General features: G+C 36.8%; 1 protein-coding gene across 3 annotated transcripts in view; it reads right to left on the bottom strand.

Moving 5' to 3' along the window:
• FNDC3A (fibronectin type III domain containing 3A) overlaps positions 1–17626 on the bottom strand; it is a 160156-nt gene that overhangs the window by 84760 nt on the left and 57770 nt on the right. The gene's annotated exons all lie outside the window — the stretch shown is intronic.

Raw genomic sequence — 17626 nt, 5'->3', positions numbered from 1 at the left:
CAGCAATTTATTCAACTCAATCTTCTAAATAATCTACACTATAGTACCATACAATCAGTATTAATGCTTATAATGATTTAGGGCACTGGCAGATTCTGAATTATTTTCAGTACATTCTGTTTACTAAGGCTAAATATAAGTGTTTATTTTGTAAACATTTTCAGTAATATGATTTGGAAAAAGCTTTTCTGGTTTTCAGTTAATCAGAAAGGTATTTTAACAAAAACATACTGCCCCAGGTCAATGTTTAAAGCATACTCCTTATGCCATAGTTATTAACTCTAATAATATCATCTTTGGCAAAAATATCTTAAAGCCAAGTGATGAAGGTTTCTTCCCCAAAAGATGAGAAGGCAGAATCAAAAGATACTAACCCTCCCTTTGACCCTCCCCCATCTTTTTAGGGTAATAAAAATTAAGATCTTTCTCAAGTATAAAGGGGGAAGAACCTTTTCAAATTCTAATACTTAGTGTTTTTAATATAAAATCTGGTATTGTTTACTCCTTAAAATTCTTATGGTGGACTCTCTCTTCAAAGAAGAGGATTAGTAAATTAAACATGCTTTGAGATGTGCTCTGAGGAAAAATGACGTTTTGCGATTAAAAGCAAAAGAGATTTTTTTTTTTTTTTTTGCCCTAGCATCATGTAGTACAACGTATATACGGCTAAGCGGTACTTTTTATTTCGTATATTTCTTTTTTATTTATTTATTTTTAATTGGTGTATAATTGTTTTACAATGGTGTGTTAGTTTCTGCTTTATAACAAAGTGAATCAGTTATACATATACATATGTTCCTATTAAGTGGTACTTTTTGATAGCGTTGGTCTTAGGGTTCAGAGATGAATTTATGAGTAAAGTTCTTGGTCTACAGTAATTTGGTTTCAGATCTTTAGAAATAAGACACTCCCATTTCTAGAATACAATTTTGAATGACTTGCAGTAAGTATATGGAAATATTTCAGAAAAAAGTATGTGGTTGAGAGGAACGAACTATTGTTAAGCTATGAGTAGCGTGCCATCTTAGGTACTTTATGTTTGAGAAGTAGCTATGAAGTGTGGACTCTGCAACCAGACTACCAGAGCTCAGATCCCAGCTCAGCCACTCAGTAACTGGTAACTCCAGGCAAGTTATTAACCTATGTCTCAGTTTCCTTGTCCATAAAATGAAGATAGTAATAGCTATCTCACAGCATTGATGGGAGAATCAAATAGATTAATTACATGTAGAATGTTTACAAAAGTTAACTGGTGCAGTAATTATTCAATAACCATTAGACAGTATCATACATGCTAATTAAAGTAGAGTCACTTTCTACCCCTTTTCCCATTACCTGAGGATCTATAACGCATTGGTATTGCAATTAGAAATGATAAGTGCTGAAATAAAGACAATTCGATTGCTTATTCCTAAAATAAGTCAATAAACATTTAGAGTTTCCATAAATGCAAGGGGAAGGTCCAGGTGCTATAGGGAGGGAAAGGAGATCTAGCACAGAAGAATATAATATGGTTTTGTACCATCATCACTTGAGAAAGGTTGATGTGGGTCCAGACACCTGCATGTTTCAACTTCCCAGCTGATTCTGAAATCCCTTGGTGTAGTGATAAAAATTATCTTTACAGTCAGAAAGACCTTCATTTGAGTCCCAGATCTTCCAATAGCTAGCTTTGAGACTTTTATGAACCTTAGCTTTCTCACTCTTAAGGTTTAAATAAGATTAACTGCACACAGCATGATCCTGGCAGATAATGAACACTCAATTACATTATTAGTGGTGGACTCTAAAACAGAAAAAAAAGACAAAAACCAAAAAATAACATATGCCAAGTTAGAGATATAGGCCAGACGAGTGCAAAAGGAAATTGAGGAACACTTTTTAACCCTGGGGTGGTCAGAAAGAGAATCTCAAGAGGTGGAACTAATTAGTACTGGGTTTTGAAGAACTGCAAAAATTTAGAAAGCTCTCTCGTGTGTGTGCACATGTCATGCACGTGTGTGTGCACACTCTTGTGTGATTTTTCAGTGAAGGAGCAATGTGAACAAAGATATGAGAGGGGTCTCTGTAAGAAATATTTAGAGACTAGAGTATCTACTAATCCTGGAATATTTGGAGCGGAAGTTTCCTGAAGTTAAAACTAGAAAGAAAGATTGGAATGAGGTGATGGAGTGCCTAGAAAATTAGGCTAAGTTATATGCTATATGAAATGAAAGAAGGCAAGGCTTTTCGGTTAGTTTTTAGCATGACTTCCTAAAAAGTCATGTTTTAGGAAGGCCAATCTTGTAGTTACAGAAATAAATATGGGAAAGTGACAGACTTCTGTAAAGAAATTTGAATTGTAATCAATGTGGGACTAATGTGCTTAAAAGGCCATAAAACTACTCAATTAGGTGTAATACATGCTCACACGGACTTCTGTGACAAGTTTTAATCAAATCTAGTTAGAAAGTATAGCTCTCTAATGTGGAAACCTCCCCAATTTATATAGCTAGTTAGAGTGATTTGATAAATTACAGTATCGTTAGCCTTGGTTTCCTCACTTAAGAAGTTGCTTCATATAGACAGTTCTCAATTTACTAGAAAGTGAATTGGCAAGATGGATATTCAGAACCCAGAATGTATTACCTGACTCTCTCAACTTTATAAATGATAGTAAGGCTCTGCTATAAATAAAAACTCACAAAATAAATACTGACATGGTCTAAAACAGTGGTCCCCAACCTTTTCAGCACCAGGGACCGGTTTCGTGAAAGACAGTTCTTCCACAGATGGGGGGTGGGGGGGATGGTGCAGGCGGTAATGGGAGCGATGCGGAGCGGCAGATGAAGCTTCACTCGCTCGCCCGCTGCTCACCTCCTGCTGTGCAGCCCAGCTCCTAACAGGCTGCGGACTGGTACCAGTCTGCAGCCCGGGGGTTGGGGACCCCTGGTCTAAAAAGTAGTTAAAATATTGTGCATATGCAATGACAACAAAAGTGGAAGGACCTTTTTCTATTAATTATTGTGAAATATCAGAATGTATCAAACACTTAAGGATACCTAATATACTTAATCCATTATATATATATATATATATGTGTGTATGGATATATGTATACATATTTGACATGGCCTCTTTTGGGCTGAGCTCACTGACTAAACTCCAAATGACAAAAATCTCAAGAGGGACAAAGAGGAGGAATGGAGAAATACTAATCCCAAAGGAACAGGTGAATGTGTCTGAGGGAAGGCAGACAAGTATCTTTTGGGTAAAAAGAAAGGGGGGAGGTGGAAGTTTCTTATATACAGCCCTTATTTATTTAAAATGGTTTTTTTTTTTTTTTTGACTGCATAGGTAACAATTTTTCATACTGGTGGAAGTTAATGTTCCACCAGTGGGATCTTAGTTTCCAGACCAGGGTTCAAACCCGTGCCCCCTGCAGTGGAGCACGGAGTCCTAACCACTGGACCAGCAGGGAATTCCCTAAAACGTTATTTTTAATAGGAAGTACATTTACAAGATTCAAAAATGAAAAAAATATAAAAAGGTAGAGAGGAAAAACTTTCACTCCATCCCTGTTCCCCATGTGATGCACCACCACCCCCATAAGTAAACACTATAATTACTTTTGGAGGGTCTTTCAAGAATTTCAGTTATTATTATTGTTTTTAAAAATAGTCTGTAGCATCTATTAGTTAGCTTCTAGTATTTGTTCTTCCCGTTTTCCAAAGTAATAATCCCCTGAATGTTAGCTGGAATCCATGGTCAGCCCAACCAAAGGCAATTTTTAGTTCTCTTATCTAGCTAGAAGTGGTCAACTAAGCTATGGTCAATGAGAATGTGAGAAGTGATCTTTACAATCTCCAGAGTTTGTCCTAAAAGAAACAAGGCATGTCTTATATCTCTTTGTCTCTTCCTCTTTTCCATTCTGTCTGGGACACGGACATGGTGGTGAGCCATCCTGGATCATGCCCATGAGTATGATGTGCAGATCCTAGGGATGGGAGATCAAGACAGAAGTAACCTGGGTCTCTTTACTGCCTATGGGGCAAAGAACTCCATACAAGTACTAATTGACCTTTAAACATAATACATGAGAGAAAAAAAGTTCATATTATAATTGTCTTAGTTTTCTACTGCTGTGTAACATTAGCACAAACTTAGTGGTTTTAAAAAAAACACCCGTTTATTAGCTCACAGTTCTGCAGTTCATAAGTCCAGTCATAGTATGGACTGCGTTCTCTACTCAGTCTCACAAAGTGAAAATCAAAGTATTGGCTAGGATGTGTTCTCATTTGGAGGCTGGAGTCCTCTTCCATCCAACCTCATGTGGTTTTGGCGGAATCAGCTTCTTGTGGCTGTAGGACTAAGATCCTCATTTCCTTGCTGGCTATTTTACACAATTATATTTCTGGGTCTCACTTTCCTTTTGCCATCACCACTCACTAAAATTTTTTTAAATTGAGATTTTTATCACTTATTTTAACAGAACTCACTAAACTGGTTTAGATTTCCTATTTCCAAGAGAACTTTAACAGTGATATTTTATTCATTAGGAACATAAAGGATTGAAGATAATTTGCCTGTATTTTCCTTTTTAGCATAAACATTGCAATTTTCTCTTAACTAGGTCATATATAAAATAGTTTCTTTTGAAAAGTAACATTTAATAGCATTTAGGGACAAGCTGGGACTATTACACAATGTACTCAGGATGAGTCATAGTCATTCACTTAACCTAAAATGGGCTGAATTTATGAATGGATGATTGTATTATGGTTCATTTTCACAAACAAGACTCATTAATGTTTCAAAACAAGTATTTTGAGTCTCTCTACTGGAACTGATGTTTTCATCTTAGAAGGAGAAAATGTAAAGGGCAAACTTTTTAATATAATAATGTGATTTCCACCAGTATGAAAAATTGTTACCTATGCTTTTAGAGCATTTTCTAAGGGTAGTTAAGATTTTCTAAGTAATGTATAAAGGATATAACTTCTCCATGGTTTAGTTTGTTAAATTATGAAAAAAGTAAATAATAGCTAATCATATGGGAATGAGAATCTACTACATATGATTTGGACTTGAGTTACTTAATAATTTCCGTAGACTGAAAAGAACTTCATTAAGTTCAGTCAGGTCTGTAGTAAAGAAGTCATTAATCCAAAGATAATCAATGGTCTTATAAAAAATTCTTGGAATACTGATATACTTATTATTAAAATAAATTTAAGATATGGCATAAGATATTAGCATAGTTATGAATACCTAAAAACTTGAGAGCTCGTAGAAAATTGTTGAATCTAATTCACACTAGCCCATCCTCATTTATGTGCAAAATAATGGCCAGAATTTAAGTAATATACCCAAGGATATAGAATCATAACATTTTAGACTCGTGAAGAACCTTATTAAAAGGCATCAACTCCAACCATCCATGACCTATTTTGAAATTAAACCTCCTAATGGCACCATCAAGTGAAGAGTCAGTATACGCATTAACACCTACAAAGGTGGATGGGAAACTGATTGCTCCTGAGTCTCTTTGACAGCTCTGTTTATTACAAAGTTGTTCCTCATACTGAGCTAAATCTGTTTTCCTTTAACTCCCACCCACTGATCCTAAAACCCAGGCTGACCTACTCCCAGACTGTACCTTTAAAAATGCACCATTAATTAATTCACATATTTTGTTATTTCTTTAAAGTTTTATTGTTGTGAATTTAGGAAGAAAAGTTATATTTCATACTGCTAGTTATAGTAACTATAGCAAAAAGTGTAGTGACCATGATATATAAAATACACATTTAACCTCTAATAAATTTCAGAGGTATTTTTAATATCAAAGGTCTGACATATCTAACAAGATTCATGGGGCCTGAGGCATAGTTTGTATACATGTCTCAGGTATTCCAGGGTATCAGAGAAGGTCACTAGGAGTCCTACTTGCATGAAAACTCCATCTTCCTTTCCCATCCCCAACAAAGACAACCTGGGAGAAAAGGCTTTTTTATTTTTTTTACACAAACATTTGCAACCATTTTATTTATGTTAACCAAAATCTGGAAACACCTCAAATGCCCCTCAACAAGTGAGCAAATAAACAAGATAGGGGTATCCATGCAATGTAATATAACTCAGCAATAAAAATGAGCAAACTATTGAAACATGCACAACATGGACAGATCTCAAACTTGTTGTACTAAGTGAAAGAAGCCAGAAATAAAATTCTACATGTTGTATGATTTAATTTATGAGATATTACTAGCAAAGGTAAAACTATAAAGACAAAAGGGATCTGATTATATCTGATGAGCATAAGGATTCAGACTAGAACACAGAGATGGGCAAGGCCAGGAGCTCCAACTTTTGGAGTGCAGAGAATTCACTCTGAGGTAACAGAGTTGGGATAAATGGGATACAGAGCTTGTAAGTATTTAACAAAATATTGTTTTATTAAGGACCTCAAAGGTCATCTGGCTCAGTTTAGGAGGAGACTTGCTAATAAAATGCTCTGCAAAGGAGATGGCAAATATGAAAGAGCAGACCGATTGCGGGAGGGAGGCTAGACGTGTGTTTATACGCACCATGATCCCAAAACACACAGAGAAGGACACAGTGGTACTTACTAGTGGGGACAAACCTTCCCTTAACTTCAAAAACCCCTATAATGGCACGAAGAGTCTGGATCAGGTATATGAGGAGATAAGGTGAGAGCGGAAAAGCAGTAATAAAGAGCAGCAGCAGCAAAGAGAAGAAAAATAGGAACAGAGGTGCTGACAATAACTGCCCCAGGAGCAACAGTGCTGGTCACGCTTTGCATGAGGTGACAGTAGAAGCAACAATGGCCCAATAACCTCCCACTGGCAGACTGAAAGTGACACCAACAGTGGTGAAGTAAGCATGAGTAACTAACTCAGAAGCTGGTCAGAGCCATCTGGAAGCAAAAAGGCAGGCAGGAAGATTTAGAGGTAGTATTGATGGCATACTAACTCTAGTGGGTGAAGGGCCTCAGAATCAACACACTCTGGAATTGTCAGTTAGGTTCCTGACTTCCCTAAGTAAGGTGAGCTATGAGAAAACAAAGGTTAATAGCTTTCAACAAACCTGAATTCACTTTGACAATTTTTCTACATGTGAGAGTCAAATCATAAGAAAATAGGCAGAAATCCAGGATTTGGCTAAATGATTAATATCTGGGCATTATCTATGGCTCACTACATTTATATTTTTACATTTTTAAATTAAAATTTCCATATTACCCTCCAATCTTAATTGGTGCTCATATTGAAGACTCAGGCACTAAAATACCCCTAAGTATAAAAGTATATTTTCAGTATATAGTAGTTACCAAGGCGAACAAGTACACCAATATATTTAAAGATATTTTAGCAGTTAATTTTAATAAATATCGACAGCACGCCTACTAAGCAAAAGGCATTATTTTAGCACAGAGAATCAAAGAAAAAAAGGACAATTTTTGTTGTTAAGGAAACAAAACAGAAGGAAGCTAATATTCCTTGACCATTTTCGTCAAGTAAGGTTTTATGTACCAAGCTAAAGACAGCATCACTGTTTCTGTCCCTATAAGATTTGAAGTTTAGTGGAAGCTTCTCTCACAAGTGTTTATTTCATTAGGAATTCGGACTAGTAAATTAGCTAGTTGGCATGCTATTTATAGGTCTATTAGGAGCAGTAACTATTCACTAGCTCGATTACTCTATGAAGTGTGCCAGCGCACAGATATACTTGTTAAATTTAAGACTCTCATTCAGAGTACTCACTTCCAAAAATAAGGAGATCTCAGTTTAATTAAAAGATTATTTTGGAATCAAAGAATCTTTAGATAGAATGAATGCTGGAACTTGCACAACCAAAATTCTTTTACTATGCAAGAATTACTTTTTATAATATCATCTAACCAGTACATAAGCATACATAATGATGAGAGTCTGGTATAATCAAACAATGACTCCATTTTTATACAGCCATAACTGTTGGACAGTTTTTCCCTGTGAGTCAAAATTTGTTTCCCTGTAACTCTCTCACCTGTTTCAAACATGTTAAAAGGATACCATCTAACCACAGTACTACACCATCTGTTTTGAACATACATTTCTATTTTTGCAGTTCAAGATTTTGTTTTTACTTTTGTAAGTGAGATTCAATAAGTGACTCACATTTAGCTCTAGTTCTACTAAAATAAGCAAGTTCTAGTCATAAAGTTAAGTTCTCCTCTCCTGCACTATAGTGGACACTGTCATTCGTTTTGATGCATATGATCTAAAGTCCTTTTGTGTGTTGGAGGAGTCACCTTGGTGTGAGGTGAAGAACATTTCTCCTATAGGTGCTGATAACGTAGGAAGCAGTAGTGGGTGCTACAAGATTCCTGTTCCAGAAGTGGTATCTGTGCTGGAAGCAAGTGACCTTGAATTCTTAGTGGAGAAAGGGCATGGGTACAATCATGGCATTCATGATGGTTTCCCAATCAAACTAGTACTGTAGCATGGTTTTAGGGCATTGTTCCTTAAGCTTAGCCTTGGGTATGGTTCTCTAATACTCCCAAAGATTCTATAAGATATCCAATATCATTTTCTTAAAGTAATATTTTTTTAAAAATTTGAAATCATCACAAATTTACAAAAAAAGCTGCATGTCCAGCTGGCACCAAGAACTTTCTTCCCTAAACCATTTGAAAGTAAGATGATGACATGATGACTCATCACCCATGGAATACTTTAGTGTGCATTTAGTATGTATTCTCCGATATAACCACACAACCATCAAAACCAGGAAATTAACATTGATACCTTGTTACTACCTGTTATGGGTAAAATTGTGTCCCCCTCCACAAAAGATATGTTTAAGTACCAGTACTTCAGAGTGTGACTTTATTTGGGAATAGGGTCACTGCAGATATAATTAGTTAAGATGAGGTCATGCTGGAGTAGAGTGTGGTACTAATCCAATATGGAATCCTTTTAAGAAGAGAGCCATGTGAAGGCACAGAGACACAGGGAGAATACCATGTGAAGACGGAGGCAGAGACTGGAGTGATGCATCTACAAACCAAGAAACCCTAAGGATTGATGGCCATCACTAGCAGCTAGGAAAAAGACGTAAAGTCTCCCTCAGAAGGAACCAATCCTACTGACATGTTGATCTTGGACTTCCAGCCTCCAGAACTGTGAGAGATTAAATTTGTTGTTTTAAGCCACCCAGTTTGTGGTGCTTTGTTATGGAAGCCCTAAGGAACTAATAAACCACCTAATTTCAAACCCCACCCAAGATTCACCAATTGTCCTAATAATGTGCTTTCCAGACAAAGGGTCTAGTTGAGAATCACATATTGCAACTAGTTAGGATGTCTCTTTAGTCTATCATTCTGAACAGTTCCTTGGTCTTTCCTTGACTTTTGAAGATTAAAGGCTAGTTATTTTGTAGAATGTCTCTAGATTTGAGTTTGTCTACTATTTCCTTGAGTTTAGATTCAGATCATGCATTTTTGGCAGAAATATCACAGAAGTGACACCATATTCCTCTTAATGCATCATATCAAGTAGCACACAATTTTGACTTCTGACATTACTGATGACATACAATTTGATCACCCGATCAAGACGGTGTCTGCCAGGTTTCTCCACTGTATACTTTTTTTTTTTTTGCCTTTAATCAATAAGTATTTTGTGGGGACATAGTTTGAAACTATGTAAACAGTCCATTTTTCATCAACTTGCAATTTATTCATTTATTTATTTATATTTGTGTGAACTCACTGTTTCCTACTTTATTCAGTGGGCTTTAATCCATATCTATCATTATTTTGATGCTCAAATTGTGCCTGATTTTGCTAATGGAAGTTCCTTCAAGCTGTCTACTACATCCTTTTGACATGTCTCCATCCGTTTCTCAGCACTTCTTTCTTTCTGGGATAAGACTTATACAGCAGAAAAGGAGTTACAGATGTGGAAAGGGAGGAAACTAGAATAAATCCTGTGGCAATTGAACCAGAAAAATCATACATTTTGATTCTAGGTCTGGGGCAAGGAAAGTTCAAGATGTTATCCCAGAAAGAAGGGATATTCAATATTGTCATCCCAGAAAGTCACTCAGGCTCTGACTTCCCATGTTGAGTTTCCTGCCCCCTAACCCCCACTCCCACGTGAATGTTCTTTCCTTGGCTCCGTGTGGTCACGCACAAGCTCTAATGCCCTGTGCTGGGCTACCCACTCCAGTTTTGTGTATATTCTCTTCTCACCACAACTGGGCTCTGACTTCCCACACCAGACCATTCTACCCCTCACCCCACCATGTGGACTACCTCCTTACTCTGCTTGGGCTCCGATCCACACCAGGCCACCCCTTCTTGAGGACACCCTTCTCAGTCGGTTTAGGCTCTGAGTCCATACAGCAGGCCACCTTGCTGTGTGAATTTCCTCCTTACTCTGTTTGGGCTCTGACTCTCTACACTAGGCTGTTGTCCTATGTGATGAACTCCTCCCGCTCTGACATCCTACTCTGGGGCACTGCAGCTCACCTCCCCAACTCCCACCAGTGCAGTGCTGCCATAGATTGAATGTCTGTGTCTCCCACAAAATTCCTTTATTGAAACCCTAACCCCAATGTGATGGTATTAAGAGGTGGGGTTTTTGGGAGGTGATGAGGACATGAGGGTGGAGACCTCATGAATGGGACTAGTGCTCTTATAAAAGAGAACCCAGAGAGCTCCTTTGTCCCTTCCATCATGTAAGATTACAGTCAAAGTCAGCAGTCTGCAACTGGGAAGAGGGCTCTCACCAGAACCTGACCATGCTGGCACCCTGATCTTGGACTCCCAGCCTCCAGAACTGTGAGAAATGTATTTCTGTTGTTTATAAGCCACCCAGTCTATGGTATTCTGTTATGGCAGCCCTAATGGACTAAGACAAGTGTCTACATAGTTCTGCCCCATCTAATGACTTTAGGACTTAAGTGCTAGGAAGGAAAGGGAAGAAAGGAGAGGATCTCAGTATCACAGTAATAAACTCCTTTTGTGCTTAATTGACAAGAGTCAGTTTCAAAAAGGAACTCTGATACACATCATCTATATGGTACCAGTGCAATTAATTTTTTAAATCAAAATGTATAACTTTGTATTATTCCTGTTAAATTTTATCCTATTGGTTTTGACCTATCATTTCAATATATTGTGATCTTCTTGAGCTTAATGTTATTAGTTGTCCTTGGTAACTGTCTGATACCTGGTAACTTTATAAATGTGTCATTTATTTTTGTCAAAGCTGTTGATTAAAAGTGCACAGAAAGAGAGCCCTAAAGAACAAAGTCCTCTTTCTGACTTACTTCACTGTGTATGACAGACTCTAGGTCCATTCACCTCACTACAAATAACTCAATTTCATTTCTTTTTATGGCTGAGTAATATTCCATTGTATGTATGTGTCACATCTTCTTTATCCATTCATCCGATGATGGACATTTAGGTTGGTCCCATGTCCTGGCTATTGTAAATAATGCTGCAATGAACATTGTGGTACAGGACTCCTTTTGAATTATGGTTTTCTTAGGGTATATGCCCAGTAGTGGGACTGCTGGGTCGTATGGTAGTTCTATTTTTAGTTTTTTAAGGAACCTCCATACTGTTTTCTCTAGTGGCTGTATCAATTCACATTCCCACCAACAGTGCAGGAGGGTTCCATTTTCACCACACCCTCTCCAGCATTTATTGTTTCTAGATTTTTTGATGATGGCCATTCTGACTGGTGTGAGGTGATACCTCATTGTAGTTTTGATTTGCATTTCTCTACTGATTAGTGATATGGAATCTAAAAAAAAAAAATGGTACTGATGAACCTAGTTGCAGGGCAGGAATAAAGATGTAGACACAGAGAATGGACTTGAGAACACGGGGAGGGGAAAGGGTAAGCTGGGGTGAAGTGAGAGAGTGGCATGGACATATATACACTACCAAATGTAAAACAGATAGCTAGTGGGACGCAGCCGCACAGCACAGGGAGATCAGCTCAGTGCTTTGCAATGACCTAGAGCGGTGGGATAGGGAGGATGGGAGGGGAGGGGATATGGGGACATATGTACGCATATGGCTGATTCACTTTAGTGTACAACAGAAACTAACATAGTATTGTGAAGCAATTATACTCCAATAAAGATCTATTTAAAAAAAAAAAAAAAAGAACAAAGTCCTGGATAATATAACATAAGACAAAGCTTTAGACTGGCAGTGGGCCAGGGATGAAATTCTGTTTTATCTTCCCATAAAGATATATGAGAAAATCTGTCAAATAACCTTGAGGAAATAAAGAGTGTTTGCTTATTCAACTTTTGTCTCTTACTGAATACTGAATGAATGGATGAAGAATATGAGGTCCTCATTCATGCTGAAATGCAACTGTGGAAGCAATGTTGCAAAACAAATCATCAAAATGTAGATCTGGTTAATCCATGATCAGCATAATTAGGGTTTATATATCTAATGTGTAGCTTTTTGGGTTTTATGATTCCACAGATATAAACAATATGTCAAAAAGGTATGGTGTAATAATAATCTCTATGACTAATTATATTCCAAATCCTCTGATGGATAGACTCTTTCACACACACACTCTCTCTCTCTTTACACAAACAAGTATAAGACAGGATGTAAAAATAATCACTAAATTGCTTAATGTAATCTGATTGATGTAATAGTAAGCAGCAGAGCTGAAACTCAACCCAGGTAGCATTTGCTTAACTACTGCCTTATTAGATTAACAAAATTGAACATTCATCAATATCTTTCTCTCCTAAAGTATATCATTCGAAGGGACCAGGGTGTATAAAAACTATTCAATCATAGCTGGTTTATATATTCTTTTTTTTTTTTTAAAGATAGCTTTGTATCTTGCACGGACAGCATGGAATCATACCACAGTAGAAGTCCCATAACAATGCAAAACCACTAGATATTTAATTAATAAATTCTTATTATTTAGTCCTATTTATTCATTTTGAGATGTCATGGAAGAAGGGAAAAAAAAGAAAGCCATACCTGCCTCTCAATAAGCAGGATTTTTAGATAAAATTTTTTGTGTATATAGACTCCATTTGCTTGGCACATGGAAATGCTCAAGAAAGGTTAGTTTTTTCTCTTTCTCATTCAACTTAATTAAACATTTACTGAGCATTCTCTGTGTGCTGGGCGCTATGCAAGACACGAGATTTACAAACACGTCAAACAATTTCTGCCCTCAATGATTTCTGTATGTGTATCCAGGGGTAGAAGAGGCGAGAAGCTGAAGAAAGATCTTGTCTGCAAACACTTCACAGAACAGATAATGTCTGAAGGATGGGTACCAATTTACTGCCAGGAAAGCCAGCTCTACAACAGGGATCTTAAGAGTTCACCACATACTCTCTACAAAATGTGCTTCTAGGACATCACCAGTAAGCCAAATTCAGAAACTTCAGTTAATTCTCTATTCTGTGTACCTCCCCACAAAACAAAACTAAGAAGGGCAGTCTTTAGCACTTGTTACAAAGATCTATTAATGCTAAACCTTAAGATTTATTCACATAATAAATTTTTACATTCCTATGCACAATTACCAAGCAAAAATGAATTTCCATAGTATCTATCATTATACAAAAAACAATTTGTTGACATACCATCAATCCAATCACTAAAAAAATCCAAAAAACATCAAGTTGTTAGATGTTTCAAAATAACTTTTAATAGGAAAAAAAAGAGATTCAAGGTAGTACTTCAATTTCAAAAGTAATGAGGTATTTGTGCTAAAACCCATTAACAGTGACTTAAGATGGCAAAAATGAAGTATAGGTTAGAATCAGGTAGTATAAATAAATCTAACCAATGAGCAGAATGGCAAACTGAAAGGTAGTAAAAGGCAGGGAGCTACACTTTTATATATTTAAGAGTTGTGTATTGTCTAAAGGGACATGAAATAAGGCAAAAGGTAAGTTAAGACAGACATCAGATCCTGTATTAGACTCAGAAAGAATGGTATGGAACAATAAAAAATGATCACATTAAATAAACAAAGTATATTATTTTCATTATAAATATGAAACATATTTTAAAAAACAAATATTGAGAAGTCCTTGTTTCTGGCCCATAACAATTTCTTTTCTTTTTTTTTCTTTCTTCTTTTTTCAAGGGTGAAGGCAAGAGAGAGAAGCTATGCAATGCATTTAAAAGAATATTTGTTACATTTTATTGAACATTTCTAGGTGTTTGAAGTAGGGAGATTTTCAGATTAACAGGGGAGCACATGGTAACAGAAAAGGAAGACTTCACTGATCCTTCCAAACTGTAAACTGGATATTAACTCTATTGTATAATCTCCTTCAATGGCTCTTCCTCACCTTTATATAAAGTTCTTAGTATGGTAGTCAAGCCATTTCAAGAGGTGACTATATTTTCAGATTCATCTCTGTCCATATCCCCTTTATACAACTTTTTGTTTTGTTTTGTTTTTAGCTACTCCAATCTCTTTGCAGTTATTCAAATAAATCAAGTTGCTCTTTCCTTCTGTTGCTTTTGTATGCTATTCTCTCTGCCTAAAACACTTTCTTGAGACCCTTTTGTCCATTTGGCCAACTGGTATTTTCCTGAAAGACAAGGACGTGTCACTTTTTCTTTGAAGGGTTTTTTCCCTGACATAATCACTCTGTGATTAGTCCTCCTATGCTCCCACAATACCCTATGCATATTTATAATGATTCTTTTTATATTGTACAATTGTTAATTTCCCCCCCTTTCCCCTACTACACTGTGTTCCTGAATGGCAGGAATTGTGTCATAGTCTTCTCTGAATCCCTTGCAGCTGGTACAGTATACCTCAGCAGAGACTTTGTAAATTCATGAAAAAAATATTAGCAGTTTCATCTATCTAAGCAGTATGCTATACAGTAGGAAAAAGGTAGTATATTGAGCTCTGCCCATAACTAGCTGTATCTCACAAATTCTGGACCTCCAATAAAATAGGGAATTATTTAGATCTCTAATATTCCCTGTGATTCTTTAACTCAGTTTTGGTTTCTATAAATTCTTGATAGGTAATAAAACTACTTTAAAAAGCACAGTCTTTAATTCAAATGCTTATTAATTTACACTGGATTTATCTCAATTCTTTAGGTTTTACTACAGAGGTTTTCTTAGTATAGTGGCTGTGAAAAGCTTTCCTAACTTGATGGCCTTAGGCACCCTATTTTTCTGTCAGTTTCATTGGCACATGATTTTCCTCCCTTAACACTTTCTCTTTTTCACTTTTTCTTTTTCACCTCTACCTATACTCTTACTTTTTACCTAGCTCAAGAACTAGGTCAAGAAGATGACTGCCATGTGATAGAAATAGTGATGGCAAAGAGCAAAAAAAGGGAGGAGAGGATGAGCCCCAGCAGTCCTTAGCCTTTTCTCGTCCTGTCTTCTCTTGCTTGGACTGAGGGCATGCTGGTCTTCACAAAGACTTCAACCCAGTCTCTTGTTCACTACTACCTTTCATCTATATCCCATCTTTTAATTTTGGACAAACAAAAACATAAAGAGAGGAGAGCCTTTTACTTTCTGTATGGTTCCCGCTAAAGTTTCCTGTGTTTTTAAAACTCCGCCCAGTAGTAATTTTAAAACAAAGTCTCCACTCTTATAATCTGATGTATAGAGAGAAGAGTCTCCGTTTTCTCCTGAAGCAAAGAAATGTGTCCCTGCCTAAAAATCCTTCACATGATAGTCAATTCTTATTATTAGGATACTGTTAGCACTACAGGCACATTATAAACTAGATACGCTTTTTTGGTTCTGATTGAAGGGATAAGTGCCACATAAAAAATCAATTAAATTGATTTTATGAGGGAAGGGGTTTACAAATTACACTTACAAATTGACTTTTAAAATATAAGTTATTTAAAATTCAAAGTCTGGTTATCCAATTGCAATGATCAGTTTTTGCATTTTAAGTCACACTAAAACAGTAATGAGTATCCTCATTTGCAGATGTGTTTGAAAAGACCAATGTTATATTAGTTAAAATGCTTCCATCATAAACAATATTTATTGAAAACAATTTAAAAAGAGATGTACAAATAAACCTAAGGTGTGTGCTCTACTAAAAACTTACATTCTAAGAGGTACCCAGTATAAAAATGAAGTTATTTTTATGAAAACCTAATTGACAAGTAAAGATAGGCAAAGTTTATTATACTGTTTATGAATTCTACTACCTGGTTTCTTTTAAGCTCATAATATGTGGACCATTCCTATTTGTGAAGTTACCAAATAACTGCTGCTCAAAAGATTTAAATTAACTTAGAGAAAGTGCTAACTCTAAGACATGTAAGGTTTAAATGGCAGGTTAAAAGTTTTAATTGTAATTATTGAGCTAACTGCTTCTCTAGAAAGAGTTAGATCTACTTCTTCTTTGCTTGCATTGACTTGACAGCCCAGGTTAAATGGGGGGGAGGTACCATAAGTCCTGGTTTGCCAGGGACAGTCTTGGCTGACACTGATTGTTGTGGAGTAATTGCTAAGGTCCACTTTCACTCTTAAAGTATCCTGGTTTGGATGATAAAGCATACGGTCCCCCCACTTCTAACGTGCTCTTTTCAAATCAAAGTAATAACTATTAGATAGGTACCCAATATGTGGAAGGCCAAGAACTGAAGGGAATACAAAGGAATGTAAGAAATGGTATCTGCCCATAAAGTCCTTATTAAAACTTAGCCGGAGAGACTGAATAAACATTCCAAGTTAAACACACAAAATTTAAATGGCTTTTCAAAATACTAACTGGAAGAAATGTTACAAAAAAGTACACTCTTGCTAAATGAATGGCACAATAATTGGTGCTTTGGGCTTTCACAGGAGATGGGGTCACTTTCTATTAAACACCGCTACAGTACCCATCACCACTTACTCAGTGCCTTCTATGTGCCAGGCCTGGTTTAGAGTGCTTTATAAACATATTAGTCAGCCCTCACAACTATCCTATGAGGTGTGTTATTATGCACAGGGATAGGAATTTTACTGAGAAACGTACCTGATAGAGGTTAAATAACATGCAAAAGTTCATACAGCCAGTTAAGTGGCAGAGTTGGGGTTTAAAACCAGGTTCTCTAATTCCAGAGCTAGTGACCTTTCTATTGCTCTCATCTTCACACAGAGTGGTGGTTCTCAGCTAGGGGTGATTTTGCCTCCCAGGGAACATTCGGTGATATCTGGAGACATTTTTGTTTGGCACAAATGTGTGTGTGTGTGTGTGTGTGGGGGGGGGTGTTGGCTAGTAAGTAGTGTGGAAGGGATGCTTACTAAAGACTTTATAAAAAACCTTTTAAAGATAAGATCTGAGCTCAGTCTGGAAACATTTGGATAGGCTGGGGGTAGTGGTGATATGGGTAAATACTAGATAAGAAGAAGAATACAGTAAGTACAAGAAAGGTTCAGAGACAGTGAATAAACCAACTTAGCAAAATTGAAGGGAAACAGTATTGAAAGGAAAGTGGGAAGCAAGCAAAAGATGAAATGATCTTTCAAAAAGACTAAGGAGGGGCTTCCCTGGTGGCGCAGTGGTTGAGAGTCCGCCTGCCGATGGAGGGGACACGGGTTCGTGCCCCGGTCCGGGAAGATCCCACATGC

Source organism: Neophocaena asiaeorientalis, unplaced genomic scaffold, assembly GCF_003031525.2.
Source record: "Neophocaena asiaeorientalis asiaeorientalis breed wild unplaced genomic scaffold, Neophocaena_asiaeorientalis_V1.1 scaffold59, whole genome shotgun sequence".
NCBI lineage: Eukaryota > Metazoa > Chordata > Mammalia > Artiodactyla > Phocoenidae > Neophocaena > Neophocaena asiaeorientalis.
Note: the sequence above shows the minus strand (reverse complement) of the source record. Positions and strands in the feature narration are given on the sequence as shown.